The sequence below is a fragment of the Ictidomys tridecemlineatus genome, chromosome 10, assembly GCF_052094955.1.
Source record: "Ictidomys tridecemlineatus isolate mIctTri1 chromosome 10, mIctTri1.hap1, whole genome shotgun sequence".
Lineage (NCBI taxonomy): Eukaryota > Metazoa > Chordata > Mammalia > Rodentia > Sciuridae > Ictidomys > Ictidomys tridecemlineatus.
This window is the reverse complement of record NC_135486.1, coordinates 21,634,333-21,651,572: the sequence shown is the minus strand read 5'-3', so window position 1 is coordinate 21,651,572 and position 17,240 is coordinate 21,634,333.

Sequence of the window (17,240 nt, the reverse complement as noted above, 5' to 3'; positions counted from 1 at the left end):
CCTGCACTGACTGAATGCTCTCCTGATTTGAAATTCCTTCACAAGCTTAATTTGTTCATAATTTTAAAATTCAGTCCACACAAAGTCTCAGAATGAGGCAAATTGTAGCCAGTTTCTTTGCCAGAATATAACATGAATGACTTCCAGTTTGAAATAAAGTGATCCTTTCCCTCTGACTCTTCAAGACCACAGTTCACATTTCCATCTCCATTCCAATTTTCTTAGCTTCCATCAGAATTGTTCGTTAAGCAATGCTTACAGTATTCTAAAACTTTTCCAGCTTGTGTCCCTAAACTTCAAAATTCCTGTTGCAAACCAGCTCCAAAAGCATCTGTACCATATGGTCAGGACAGTCTTAACAATGAACCCACTCCTTGATACCAGTTTCTCTTTTAATTAGCTTTTTTTCATCACTGAGTTCAGAATACTGACAAGAACAATTTAGAGGGAGTAAAATTTATTGGGGGCTTACAGATTCAGAAATCTGAATTCACAGATGGATGATTCCATTGTTCTGGATCCAGAGTGAGACAGCACATCATGGGGGAAATGTGCAATGAAAGAAAGCTGCTCAGATCATGAAGGGGTCAGGAATGAGAGAGAGAGAGAGAGAGAGAGAGAGAGAGAGAGAGAGAGAGAGAGAGAGAGAGAGAGAGAGAGAGAGAGAAGAAAGACAACAAGGGAAAAGGGTTTCAGGAAAGATACATGCTTCCACAGCAAGTCCCAAGTGACCTATATCCACCAGCTATGCACCATCTACCTGAAGTTACCACCCAATCTATCAAAGTAGGATGAACTTGTTAGTTTACAGCATCCATAATCCAATTATTTGACTCTTAACATTCCTGCATTAATACAGGAGCTTTGGGGATAAAACTCATTTCTAAACCATAGTACTGTGACTACCAAAATATTATAATTTGCAAAAATTGGCATGCCTATCAAATTAAAAATTATGGTCTTCCCTGATACAACAAAGCTTCAGAATATTCAACAATGATGGACAAACCTAGAGTTCATTAGACCAACACCATCATAAACAGCTTTTTGATAGCTATCACCTTTCTCATGCAAAAAGCATGATCCTACTATTTTACATTTTCTAAAATAATTATTCATTATTTTTCAGAAAATTAATACTTAATTTTCCTTAAATGTAAATTAGAGAAACAAAATATGCTGATAGTTGATGGTTTTACAGCATTGATTTTTTAAAGATAACCTTGATATCTTTGTTATTTCTATTATTTAATATTTTTGTTGAGCCAAACATTTGGTTAAGAAAGTATAACATTAAAGATGAACTAGATTTTGAGTAATTTTCATTTCCAAAGTAAAAATTCTCTCTGATTACACAGGTTACTCTGTATTAGTGAATAATTTACTTTAATTTCAAACATTTTTTAATGTCTTTTTTTATGAACTTGCTTTTAGTTCATATGCAAAACATGAGAGTAGAATAGACCATCATGTCAGAATGACCTAGAAATAAAGAAGGATTTTTTTTTGTACTTTTTGTATTTAGTTCTATTGAATACCAGATGGTCTGGAAAGGTAAGATAATGTTAATGAGTCTCAAGATATTGCGTGACAATTAGTGCAACAACCAAGGTCAAACTGCTATCCTTCGGCTGTATAAAACAGTTTGATTTACAAATAAGTTTATTTTCCTAGAAAAGGAGAAGGTTGTAAAATATCACTAAGCAAGTTTTCTGGAATAGTACACACTATTTTGTGTCCTCTGTTGCTTAGGAAAAGATTAACTAAGCAAGTTTGGGTTATCCAAATATTGCACATTACAAGGAAGTTTTATCATTGTATGGGTCCTGAATATAATCTCATAGCTCTTGAAACTTCCTGAATATTAACAGAGTCTTTTCACCTGAGGCCATAGGCAAAGCCAGGTAATGTGTGGCAATGGTGTATGGCAATAATGGGATTTAAAGAATGTTTCTTTGGCTGTGCTAGTTTATGTTAGCAGTGTGATCAGTCATGGGATCTTGGACATGAGGTATCAGTTCAACCTTGGAAGAGGTAGAAACTGAAGACGAATAGCTTGAGAAATAAACCATATCTCTGAAACTGAATCCAATATATTCCTGGACTTCAAGATTTGGGTGAACTTCCTTGGTTGGCGATGTCCCATCATGTTCACACTCAACTGCTCCACTTAGCACTATCTGTGTGACTCTAGTTGGAGAGAAAACAATTGCAAGCTGTGGCAGGCATCTCACAAATCCTAAGTACTTCCACTGTAGTAGACATAAGCTTGAATGTCACAGCTTTTTTGAGTGATGTGAATCTTTATAGAAAAATCACTGAATATAAGTGTGGTCTTGGGAACTCTAAATCACATCTATTTATTAATCTGTTCTTTTTCTTTTTTTGACACTGGTGAGAATAAGATAGCGTTTTATATGTACATGTTATAATTATTTGTTAAAGATGAAATTAATGTTTTCAAAAATAGCAATTGTTTGATCTATGCTGTACAGTAAATATTATTAGAATTGATACTGAAAAGGAAACGCCAAAATAGTTCTCGGTAACATGTTATCTTTTATCATTGAATGTAAGATACTAGCTCTAGGTATTTTTACAATGTAGATATCCTTAATCTTGATGAGAAATATGCCCCATACTCCTATATTAACAATTAAAAGCACTTTACCATAGTTGATTTATAGGCAATGATCTTGGGTCATTAAATTTTCTGGTGTGAATTACCCTAGATTACTTTTAGAAACTGTTTCCTGTTTTCTTGTGTAGTGAGTATATGAAATTGCCCAACAAGCTTTATAGTACTTTTGTACCTCTTATAAATCAGGTATATTCTATTATTTTCAAGATAAAATAATCTTAATTAATTTAAGTGTCAACATCATCCTCATGCTAGATTATAAATTTTAAGTAATTTTAGATCAATCATAATGGTTAGATACTTGATAATTGATGAGCTAAATCTAAGAATCAGGAGTCTATTTGAATGCATCTATATTGTTTAAAATACTAGATCAAATTGCATAAGAGATGTCAGGATAAATATACTCAGTTCTTTCTATTAAGGAAGTTACATCACAGAAAGTAAGAATAAAGATATAAAAGGGAGTGGTGGCACACACCTGTAATCCCAGCAGCTTGGGAGACTGAGGCAGGAGGATAACAATTTCAAAGCAAGCCTCAGCAACTTAGTGAGGCCCTTAGCAACTTAGCAAGACTCTGTGTCAAAATAAAAATTAAAAAAAAAAAGCCTAGGGACCAGACTCAGTGGTTATGTGTCCCTGATATGGAAAAAAAATTAAAGATATAAAAAAATAATAATTTTATATTGAATGTGTCAAGTTTCAACAATGTGGTATAAAGAGAGTGTTAGTGACTGAGATTCAGTGTTAGTGACTGAGTTACCTGTTGTAATGAATTTCCTGTTAACTTAGCTAGGCCATGATGCTCAGACATCTGGTTAGGCACTATTCTGTATTTTCTTTGGAGCATTTTTGAGTGAGACTTATATTGAAACAGGTAGACTTTGAGGTAAGAAGCAGATTGCCCTTCATAACATGGGTAAACCTCAGCAACTCAGTGTGAAGTCCTGAATGGAACAAAAGATTAACCTCCTCAAACAAGAGGGGATTCTGCAGCACATGGCCTTTGGACTTGAACTTCAACATAGTCTCTTTCCTGTGTCCTTGCCCTGCTGACCTGTTCTTCAGAATTTTGCCGTGCCAGCTTCCATAATTGTGTTAACCAACTCCTTAAAATAAATCTCTTCATATATATCTATAATTTGATTCTAAACATATCTATATGTTTAATATAGATGCAGATACAATTTTCTCTTTGAAGAAAACTAAAATACACATTTTAGTTTAATGCTTTACTTATATATTTTGATCTCTTGGTCTGGATTTATATTTCATTTGTCTAAATTCTAATATCATCACTGATTTTTTTCTTTTTCTTTTTCTTTCTTTTCTTTTCTTTCTTTCTTTCTTTCTTTCTTTCTTTCTTTCTTTCTTTCTTTCTTTCTTTCTTTCTTTCTTTCTTTCTTTCTTTTTTTTTTGATACTATAGATTGAAATTGTTCAGGGTGTTGCTAAATTGCTGAGACTGGCCTTGAACTTGCAGTCCTCCTGCCTCAGCCTCCCAAGCCACTGGGATTAGAGTTGTATATCATCATGCCTGGCTCTGTCACTGTTTTCTATAAATTAACACTTTTTTTTCCTCAATCAAAACAATACTGTATTAGTTTCCTTTTGTTGCTTCAAAATAAAGAAATAAATAAAACACAAAGATCATGGGTTAAAACAATAGACATTTTTTTTCTCACACTTCTTGAGGCAGTGAATTTGAAATGAATCTTACAGGGCTACACTCAAGGTTTCAGAAGAGCTAGCTCCTCTGGAAGTCTCCAGGTGAGGATTTCTTTCACTTTTTCCTGATTCTGTGGCTGCCTTCATTCCTTCACTTGTGTTCCATCCCTCCAATTGTTATACTCTTTACATCCTTCATTGTTACACTCTTTTTTCCTCTTCTATGTCCCTCTTGTAAGGAAACTTTTGACTTCGTTTAGGACACATCCAGATAGCCAAGACAATATTCCTAAGATTCTTTATATCTACAAAGTCTTTTTTTTTCCCCTGTGTAATTAACATTCATAGATTCCAGGGATTAGAATCCAAATATCTTTAGGAATGCCCATTGCTTAAGCTATCCAAACCCCCTAAACTGTCATTCATCCATGTTGATAAACATAAATAAGTTTTATCCACTAAAATAAAGGTCTAATACAAAGATTATATTTTTATGCTATGAGTGAGTATTTTAAACATAAGTTAGTTTGAAAAATATATTTCCTATATTGCTACTATGACTATTATTTTTAACTCTGATTGAATTAGTATTTTATTTTACACAATCTTAAGGAGCCCTTTAGAGAATGAACAATTAAAAAATAGTGGAAATACCTACATTTACCTAATCTCTTTTTAAATTGCAAAAAAATTGAAATGATTTTTCATAATTTATTTCTGATAAATGGGTACAAGATGAAACATTTTTATATCCAGCCAAAATGAGATGCTGCTCATGACTCAGATCTTTAGGTAACCTCGATTACCTATTAGTGTCTTCTTGATTTATAGGAGTTATTTAACCAAAATCCATTTTATTGAAATAGAAAACATGAAAAATTGAATCCTAAAGAAATGTTTATTTCAAAATATTTAATTATAATCTGTCTTGACAGAAATAATGAGTATAAATTATCTATTATTCTTAAAAATAGCTAAAGCATAGGCAATGAATAAATATAGCTTTGCTGTATTTAGAATCCCAAAAGATTTCTTTTTTGTATTTGCTTTCTATTTCAAATTTCTGGTCTTGTGTCAAATTTTATATAGTTTTCTCCTCCAATACATTATTTAATATAAAATTCAGAGTAGATATGCTCCTGGAAATGATAGATTGGTGTTTTGGTTCATTTTTCTCCCACAGAACTACTGTGAAAGCTACACAAATATTAAAATACTGATTTATTAATGAAACTAAGAATGGTCAAGTCAGAGAAAAATTATGGAAGTCTGTGGATTTCTCTTAGCTCTTTTCTGATGGTTTAAACAGTTATTGAATCTCTAGTGTTTTCAAATAAATGCAGCAACGGCAGGAAAGATAGAACACTCTTAAATTTCAAGAAAAGACTTTCCCAGAAGCACCTTCAATAACTTCCCCTCAAATCCCATTGAACACAATCTTTTATTGGAGAAGAGGTTGGGAATTTAGTATAAAAAACATGAACTATTAGGTTAATCATGCGTCATACCCCAGGGAAGGGCTTACTGAGTAATGAACAAAATAGTGAATCTTCTTGTAGGCCACTTAGGATGGGATGGTAGGAAATTTATGCGGCTAAGAGCATATGGGTAGAGCTTTTCTTTAATATTTATTTTTATATTTAAGGTTGTATAGAATTGGTGCAGGGCGAGACATAATGAACTTTTTGTTTTCTGAAAATTCAAATATTTTAGCCATGTTTTATAGCTACATGTATTTTATATCTACAAAAATATAACATAGTGCTTATGAATTGAAAATCTAGACACAATTCTATTTAAGACAGGAAGAAGAAAATGGTATCAGTATTGTGTGGTGTTATGATTTTAGGCAAGATAAATGAAAGCTATACAAAATGGACAGAAGTTGATGATATGATTATTTTGATGATTATTTTTACATTATATTATATGCTAAAACCCACTGAGCATTAATAATTATAATTCAATTTGTCACATATATTGTACATGATTTCATTGGCTTCTAAATAAATACAACCAAATGAAAAACCAATGCTTATATGAAGGAAGTTAAAATACCACTTCCTCGAAAGTCTTAATTTACCAAAATATCTGACCTCTAGCTATGACAGAAATCTTATTATAAAAGAAAGCACAAAAAACAACACATAATTCTAGCACATTATTGCCATTGGTAATAAATAAAGGTATATAATAAAAATTAATTATAGTTACTAAAGTATAACAAAAATAAGTTAGAAATTATTTTAAAGAAAGTTATATAAAAGTTGAAAATGCATATATTCTTTTACCAAAAATATTTACTTCTACGAAATATTCTATAGACACATTCTATAGCTACATTTGAGTGTAGAGATAAAGTGCTAGGCAATGAAATTTTCTGTTTAGCAGTGTGTCTGTGTGAATAAATATATAAACTAATATCTGTTTATCTGGAGATCTAACATAGAATATTACATAGTTGTTACATTTTATGTGATAAATCTCTGTAAAAACACATGGGGATATTTCCATGATATATTTTGAGGATGAAAATAACCACATAAGATTGTAAGGAAATATAATTGTCTTTTGCATCATATTTGTGTTTTTTTCATTTTATTTATTTTTAAAAATTTTTTATTGTTGGTTGTTCAAAACATTACATAGTTCTTGACATATCATATTTCACACTTTGATTCAAGTGGGTTATGAACTCCCATTTTTACCCTGTATACAGATTGCAGCATCACATCGGTTACACATCCACTGTTTTACATATTGCTATACTAGTGTCTGTTGTATTCTGCTGCCTTTCCTATCTTCTACTAACCCCCTCCTCTCCCCTCCCCTCCCATCTTCTCTCTCTACCCCTTCTACTGTAATTCATTTCTCCCCCTTTTTTTTTTCCCCTTTCCCCTCACTTCCTCTTGTATGTAATTTTGTATAACCCTGAGGGTCTCCTTCCATTTCCATGCAATTTCCCTTCTCTCTCCCTTTCCCTCCCACCTCTCACCCCTGTTTAATGTTAATCTTCTTCTCATGCTCTTCCTCCCAACTCTGTTCTTAGTTACTTTCCTTATATCAAAGAAAACATTTGGCATTTGTTTTTTAGGGATTGGCTAGCTTCACTTAGCATAATCTCCTCTAATGCCATCCATTTTCCTGCAAATTCTATGATGTTTTTTTTTCATTTTAAATTTCTCATGTTTTGTGATTGTCCCAAAAGATACACTAAGGTTTTAATGAATAAAACCATGTTTTGGATCTCTTTGTATTGCCTAGATAAACGACTTCTCAACAATTCTTTGCAAGTTTTACAGATTACTTTGTTTATCCACTTCAAATATCAAATAAAAATTAGAAAATATAGTGCAGCTTAAAGTTATGGCAACTTTTCAAGTTGAAGTACATCATTTACTTTGCTAAATCTCAATTTAATTTTATGCACAAGCAATTGTTGCTCTAAGCATTTGTTCAATAAAATAAATACTTTAAGCATCACAAGTCACTACTGCATGAGTAATTTTTATATCATTATCTAAAAATGGTGAAAAAGCAAGTATAATGAATGTTATATCAGCAAACTCTATACCAGTCAATTTCAAACTATAACTTATTTAACATCATTTTGAAGGCAAGTTTATCAAAACTTCTTTTCTAACATGATTTTCATCAAATTATCACTGTATAATTTTAATCGTAATGTTGTGTCTTTAATTTGCCAGCAAAATACTACTGTGCAATTTTGTTTTCAAATGCCAAGATACTGTGATAGAAACTAATATCATAGAGTAACCCATTTATTTGATAGTGTCAATAACTTCAATGGGTTCAACTGAATTATATTTTCATTTTACCATTTTATTTGTATATATAAAAATGTATATCTTTGTCTCTCCTGGCCAACTTGAAATTTGTGTTTTTTTTATTATAAGTTGAAATTTTAAATTACTTGTAGTAACATGAGATTTAAATTCACAGTGTAATTTATTTTCCACATGTTAATATTATCTCTATGTAGTTCAATTATATCCTTGAATAGTAATATCCTTTGAAACTTAAAAAAATGAAAATAAATGTTATATAACATTTTAAATAAAGCAGCTTTTATAAAGAACCAGATTAAATTAACCTAAATCAACCTCCCTAACTTGAATTGAGTTTAATGCAAAGGGACCTCCACATATTGTGATCTATAACTCAGCTTGATGTTCATGCAGAATGTAATCAAACAAAAGTATGCTCTTTGAGCTGAGCAACTGAGTCTCCGCTAATCACAATGGTCAATCCTTCAGCCAGTCAGCTAAAGGCAGGCAAACAATGGCTAATATGTCAATGCCAAGGTGAGCCAGCCAAGAAATTTCTCTATCTTCTCCTGCATTTCTGGTTATAAAGGTAGCTCACACAACAGTAAGAGAGGCCTTCTGAAACTGATTCTGGAAACATTTTTTTTTTCCCCCTTACTCAAGTACTTAAGTTTGTTAAATTAATTCAGTCTCAGTTTCTGTTTTAACACCCTTGGCTGGCAATGTCATTAAAGAGGTTAGTTTTGTAATGTAAACATTTCTACTTTTGTGAAAATAAAACCAAATGTTGGATATAAAGATATTGCCAACAATATTTTCAGTTAGCATTTTACTACCAATTAGAATTTACTAAATTATTTTTATGTTTTCAAAAACATAATTAGTTCTTACTCCACATTTATGAAAAAAGAATGAATATATAGATGAAGCTGAAATATGCAAAACTACCTATTATTTATGTTTAATCTATAAAGTAAGATTGTTATCATTTGTCCCCTTTTTTGTAGATGTAGAGTTTCCTATCCCTTCTTTTTCTACCCCAAGGACGTGGCTGATAACAACTAGAAATACTATAAACTAAGCTATATACTGAGCTTTTCTCAGTCATATAAACAATTTCTCCAAATATACAAGCAAATAATTAGAATAATTAATAAGACTCAAAGTAAGCTATTTCACTGTAATGCTAATGCACACACACTCACACACATACACACACACACACACACACGTATATATAATTTTTTTTTTCCTTTTGTACCTGAAATTGAATCCAGGGGCAATTAACCACTAAGCCCCAACCCTATTTTTATTTTTATTTTGAGATAAGGTCTCACTAATTTTCTGAGGTCCTTGCTCACTTGCTGAGTCTGGCTTTGAACTTGTGATCCACCCATCTCAGCCTCCAGAGCCTCTGAAGATATACAGACCCATGCCACTGGGCCTGGCCTAATATACACTTTTTAAAAATGTCATCAGGCCAACCTGTTTCTGACAGTCTCTGACTCTGAGATCTAGATAAAATGAAAGACATTTCTTTATTTTTCTTTAAATTTTTTTTTGTCTTTTTAGATATACATGACAGTAGAGTTTATTCTGACATATTATCCATACACGGAGTGTAACTTATTCTAATTAGAATCCCATTCCTGTGGTTGTACACGATGTGGAGTTGTACTGGTTGTGTGTTCATATATGAACGTAGAAAAGTTATGTCCACTTCATTCTATCGTTTTTCTTATCCCCATGTCTTTCCATTTCCTTCGTTCCTCTGTGTCTAATCCAATGAACTTTCTGTCTTTCCCTCCACTACCACTTATTGTATGTTAGCAATCCACATATTAGAAAGAACATTTGGCTTCAGGATTTGGGGAACTGGCTTATTTCATTTAGCATGATAGTCTTCAGTTCTATACATTTAATGGCAAATGTCATGCTTTCTTTTTTTTTTTTTATGGCTAAGTAATACCCACCAGTCATCTTTTGAAAGTCACCTATATTGGTTCCATAGCTTTGCTATTGTGAATTGAGTTTCTATGAACATTAGTGTGACTGCATCACTGTGGCATGTTAATTTTAGGTCCTTTGGTTATATACTGAAGAGTAGGATAACTGGTTCAAATAGTGCTTCCATTCCAGATTTTCTGAGGAATCTCTATACTTCTTTCCCTAGTAGCTGCACTAATTTGCAGTCCCACCAGCAATGTATAAGTAAACCTTTTCCTCACATCCTCATCAACACTTATTTTTACTTGTATTCTTGATAATTGCCATTTTGCCTGGAGTCAGATGGAATCGCAGTATGGTTTTAATTCGCATTTTTATAATTGCTACAAATGTTGAACATTTTTTTTTCATCTTTTTTTTTTTTTTTTGACTGACCACATTTCTTCTGTGAAGTGACTGTTCAGTTTCTTTTTACCATTTATTGATTGGGTTATTTGGGGTTTTTTTATTAATTTTTTTGAGTTCTTTGTATGTCCTGGATATCAATGCTCTATCTGAGGTGCAGGTGGCAAAGATTTTACCGCATTCTGTAGACTGTCTACATATTTGATTGTTCCTTTTTCTGTTAAGAAGCTTTGTAGTAGCTGGTCGAAGCGGTGCATGCCTGTAATCCCAGAGGCTGGGGAGGCTGAGACAGTAGGATTGTGATTTCAAAGCCAACTTCAGCAATGGTGACATGTTAAGCAACCCAGTAAGACCCTGTCTCTAAATAAAATACAAAATAGGGCTGGGGATGAGGCTCAATGGTTGAGTGCCCCTGCGTTTAATCCCTGGTACCAAAAAAAAAAAAATAGTGTGGAACCATCCCATTTATTGATTTTTTAATTTTACTTCTTGTGCTTTAGGAGTCTTAGTGAGGGAGTCAGTTCCTAAGATGACATGTTGAAGAGTTAGACCTATATTTTCTTCTAGTAGGCACAGGATCTCTGGCCTAATGTCTAGATCACTGATCTACTTTGAGTTGAGTTTTGTGTGGGTTGAGAGATAGGAATTCAATTTCATTCTATGCATATGAATTTCCAATTCTCCTAGAACCATCTGTTGAAGAGGCTATCTTTTCTCCAATGTAAGTTTATGGTGCCTTTATCTATTATAGGTTAACTGCATATATTTTGTTTTGTTCCATTGGTCTTCATGTGTGTTTTGGTGTCAATACCATGCCATTTTGTTACTATGGCACTGTAGTATAATTTAAGGTCTGGTATTGTGATACTTTCTGCATCACTTTTCTCGATAATGACTGCTTTGGCTTTCCTGGGCCTCTTATTTTTCACATATATCTTATAATATTGGTAAATTTTTTCTACACTGTCTCATAAAAATTTTAAAAATAATAATTATCACTCAGATTTTTACTGTCCTTTTTACATCTTAGACTATTTTTTACTGCTCTTCATCTAAATGTTAGCCTACTTTAAATTCCAGTTAGGCATCAAGCTCCTGTATTAATTTTTCTTAAATTTGTTAAGTATTGTTGATTTTTACATACTTGTCAAATTCAATTAATGTTCTCTAACGTTGCTATTTTATTGTACTACTTATTATTGGAATTTTAATGTTTGTAGGTATTTTCAATTTTCTTTGAAAGTTCATTGTCTAATGTATATTAGGTATATTAATATTACATTAAAAAGTACAAAAAAATAAGTAAACAATATTTAAGGTAGTTTATGTTTAGATAAAACAGTTATAGGCTGGTTTGTGTATTAGTTTGTTGGAAAAAAATAAACTGACATTATCACAGATATTTGAAGCTCAATAAAATTTTATTCTGTATTTACTAAAATATAGTAAAGCCATTTCTAGGGGAATATAACAAGCACTCTGTCTGTTTAGAGGCAATATGTGTAAAAACATTATATTATGAATTTTGATAGCATATATCTACTAAATAAACTATCAGTATGTAGTCACTGAAATTGTATGTAGTATTTATGTAGTCAAATTAGATACTTTATTTTACCAAGGAAAAATGTTTCTCATATAAAAAGATAACAGTACAGTAATAATTATAAAGGTTGTGACTATTATACTACAATGCTCATTGGGCTGTTTCCCTGCCCTTTCAGATTAGAATAAGAATATGCATTGCCGCAGTCTGGTTGGGCACAATTCAGGAGCCACTTGTCAAAAGAAACGAACTTTATTTTTAGAACCACACACGCCAAACAAAACAGCTCCTCAGGAAAACCTTCAGAGCCCAACTGCCACCACCACCTTCCCACAAGCCTCTCCCCCAACCACCAGCCTCTTCACCTCCCACAATCCTCCTGCTCTTGAGGCCGATTGGCTGGGTCATGTGGGCGGAGCCAAAAAAGTCCCCCAATGAGCAGCTCTATGGTCTGAAAGGGCAGGGAAACAGCCCAATGAGCACCACCACAGAGGAGCCAATCAGCTAGATGTTGCTGGGGCCGCTGTGAGCCAATATCAGCTGGCAGTCTGAAAGTTTGCTGGGGTCCCTTCGGCTGTGGCTCTCAACAATGCATGGCAGAGAAATGAATATGGATTGACAATATTCCTGGTCAACACTTTAAAAAGCAAATAAAGCTTAATTTTATGAACATGAACAAGGAAGAGTTTTGCCAAAAAAATTAGATAGATCAAATCAGCCTTTTCCATGGTATTAGATTTTGACCAATCCCTCATGAATGCATTATATTTTTCAGGTCCAGCTAAAATGTTAGGTCACAATTTGAGCTAACCATTAATTGTGAATGTTTTTATTTTCTATTTTTGAGAACATAGCAAACTTGTTTTTTATGTTTTACTGAAATAAAGTCATTGGATAAGTATAGAAAAATTTAAGTTTCTTAATATATGTAAGCATATATACATTTGTTTATCCATACACTTCAGTTAATTATATAAAACTTTTATTATAGCATTCAGATGCTCTGGTTCAAAAGACCAGCTTGATTTTACATTTTAGGTACCTCTCTTATTTATTAATTATTTTTAATATGTAAAATTATCTACATTAAATCTCTTTTTCTACATATTCTTCTTAAATAGAACAGTTGATATATACACTATTGCTTTTTTGCAATATAATTCTTATATTTCTTATAGTACAATAGGAAGCCCATGTCACAAGAGGATTCAGCAAATTTAGAGAATATGGACAATGGGACTACAGCAATTTCACTGTGGTTAAAATTAGTTGTGTTAGGTTACCAACATTTATATATATTAAACACGTACTTACTTTGTTTTAAAGTAACTTGTTCAATTATAGTTTTGTATAAATCCTTCCAGTACATTTTAATTCCCCAGACAGAACATGATACAGAATACTTATTCAATATTTTTGATTAATGAATTAATAATATGCTTTTCCCAATATAAGATCATTTCAAAGCACTAATCTGAATTTATAATCACAAGGTTTGCTGTGAATATAGGTGATATCCTGTTGCCAATAAGGGTACTTAATCAAGATTTCAGCTGTGGACTAGTCTAATTGTTTTAGTAGGAACAGTGTAGAGACATAGAGTATAATTTGCAAAAGGCATATATTTTTTGAAATTACAGGAATAATTCAGTATATTGTATTATCAATTTATAATTTAAAAATTTTTTTCTGTATTTGGCTTTCAGTCATTTATAATCATTATCATCACCCTCTATGTAGTTTTCTCTTCAAACTGAGTCAGATTAAGTTGCTTATTGACAGTGGAGTAAGATGGGGTGAGTTATGTTTAAGAATTTCAAAGTTAATGGCATTTAAATATGATAGTCTGATATACCTGCATACTTCATAGGAATAAATCAATAAAACCTCAACCTTATTAAACAACTTGGAAGCATTTGCAATGAAAATTGGGGATACTTTCTTATTCTATATTTTCTTACTTTATGTTACCTCTATTATCTAATTTATCAGTAAACATTTAGTCAAAGAAGGTGAACCAATACAATACTATCTTGATACTATCTTGTCAGGAGTTGGGTACACAACTCTAGAACTAAGGAAACCCAAACTATGTAAAGGAAAGATTTCTGGAAAGGAAGGATGCCATCTAGGCTGGAATTCCATTGATGGGGCTCAATATTGTTGTCCACTAGTGGAATTTTCTTGCTTTTATGCCTTGAGGAAACCTCAGCTTGGTTTATAAAACCTCTCACATGGTTAAGTTAGGCACATTCAGAATAATTTTCCTGATTTAAACTCACCTAAAACTTGAACTATAAATATAAAATTATTTTTACAATAGCACTTAGATTATACAGCTGAGGATGACAAGCTAACCAAATGGACCATTAAAAACCATCATGTCTATCCGTCAGTTTGTTCATATCACTGCAGTCCTACATTGTAAAATCATGTTTTTGTTTGGCTTATTAATGCAATTATTTTTCAAGTATAATATAATTTGTAATATCTTAATAAACATTATATGGATAGACCATTATTTGGTTAACCATTTGTTTTACATTGTATCAAAGTAGTTTTTAATTTTTCACTATCATAAATAATATTATTCTGAATATGTTTTTGTATGAAACATGATCAGCTTTCTCATTGTTCAATAAAATATGCATCTAGAATGGCATTATGGGGCAAAGATTATGGGCAAGCTAATTTTGTATTTTATATTTTGCTACCAATTTTGAATCTGTACGCAATATTCTGTAAAAACTCAAGGCTTTCTCTTCCCCACATCTTTGTCTCTTTTCTTAAAAATGTCCTACAGCGAGGGCTACAGTTATATGCTCTATTGGGATGAAGAGTACAATTTTGTTTGGGAAGATCTAAGTGGGTGTAACCTTTTATATATGTTGGACTATTAAAGGATTTGTTCTTCTGTGACCTCTGTACTTTTATTGCTATTCCTGCTTTGTGTTTTTCTATTTCCTCTTTGAGCCACAAAGAAATAAAGCAAGTATTGTAGAAAATTAGCTGAAGGCTCACATTTTGGGGAAGGGTCTTAGCCTTTCTAGTTTCCTAGAAAGACAGGAAAGATTGGAGTAACGTTTAGGACTTGTTTTTGGTGATTAACACAGTTGTAATCTTGCTTTGGAAAATGCCATTTTTCTATTTGTTATTTTTTTCATACTTCTAACAATTAAAGCAAACAATGTTTAAGAGTCAAATTTTAATCAAGTTCCCTTAGTTCAAGAGAACCACTGAGGCTAGAGTACTTTAGTTCATACAAGGCCTAAACATTTCCAAATAAGGAAACTACTTGGAATTTAATTGGAATTAAGTATGCAGATAAGATTAAAGAATATTTGTATGACTAAAATGTGTTCTGTTCATATATCTAATAGCATTTTTTGGCTCATGGTATGCAAGTGCCTGGATACAGAGATACAAGAACCCTAATGCACTTGTTATGAGCAATATCAATGTAATTAGTTATTGAAAATGTATTAATACTAGACTCCTAAAAGAGTGAATGAGAACTTCCAATTAAAGTAAATGTTAAAAATTTAAATCAATGTCCAATATAAAGACTTAGTTAAAAACATATGATAAGGAGGAATGAGAAAGAGTAGAAAAGTTCTTAATTAAAAAACAACCACAAATTGCAAATAAACATGTAGACAAGTTTTTGTATTAATAATCACATGCAATAAAGATTAAACACAAGGATATCCTTACAGGTATGACAAAAATTAATGATATCACATGGAATGAGACTGGAGTCCATGTTGTACATTTCTAATATGAGTAAATATTGCTAAACCATTTTAGAAACTATTTAGTAAACATTACTAATGTTGAGCTAACCCCTGGCCTATGTATGATACAACAATTTCATTTATACATATATATCCAACTGAAATCTTCATACATATATATCAGAAGACATATGCAAGAATATTCATGACAATATTATTTAAAAGAACTACAAAGTTCAAAAACAAGCAAAACTAAATTCCAGTTTCATAGATGCATACTTATGTGAATTAACCCTAAAAATGCAGAAGCATAGTCAACATAAATTAGTACAATAGTTAAATTCAGTGAGGAAAGGATCTTGCTAAGAGGAAGGATCCTGCTAAGAGAAAACAAATGGAAAATTCTTCATTGTTAACCATATTTGATACTTTTCTTAGAGTGAAGATTTTATGAATGCTCACATTTTAAAAATTTAAAGTATACAATTGTCTTGATAGGTTTCCTATATGTGTGCTGTATTTTACAACAAAAAGTTATATATCAGGCAAACTTTCCTTAAAAGTCATTTATATTAAGTCTATTACTCAATTTAAGTAAGTCTCATTTATTTTCCATGTAATTATTTGTTGAGGAGTGTTAGCTTATGATGAGGAATTCTTTCTACATCCCTTCATGTAACACTTATTTTGAAGTTTGCTATGAAGATCAAGTGTGGTTGTAGGCAATCAAGATTTAGCACTGAAGAGTTAATCTGTATGCTTACGGAGTTTATGACTATTCTTTCTACCTAACTTGGTCTTTAAAAAGTACATTGTTCTATGATATGTTATTTTGCCTGTTGAGAATAACTTTATTAAACTTGAACTGGTAAAAATAATAAAATGATTTGTGTTGACTGATTTTTTTTCATATTTAATACAGTGAAAAACTAGGAGATATTACTATTATCTATATGTTAATTTTTCAATCTTACAACTGGTGATTTGAAAAAGCTTCTTACCCTACCAAAAGATCTAAAGAAAGGCATATCTATTTTCCTCATGCAGTTTATTTTCTCTGCAAGGAAAGAAATCTTTATATAGCAAAATTATCATTTCTATGTGATATGTTTTTGGTGTAATCATTTATAAAATGTCTCTGAATAAATTAGGACAAACTGAAGGATACTAGGAAATCAAATTGCCTATATGATGAATTTCAAGTGACTTAATGGTGATACCTTTTCTTTTCTTTCTTTTATTATTATTATTATTTTTTTTAATGTGGTGCTGAGGATCAAACCCAGGACCTTGCACATGCGAGGCCGATCCCTGTACTGCTGAGCCATGACCTCAACCCTGGTAATACCCTTTCGACTTTTTCTTTATCCCTTGTAAAGCAATGTAGACCTGTGAAAATGAACATTTTATGTTACTTGTTAACAGTGTATATTTTATAACAAGATAGATAAGTTGCTCTTTTCTTTTTTTTAAGAGAGAGAGAGAGAGACAGAGACAGAGAGAGACAGAGA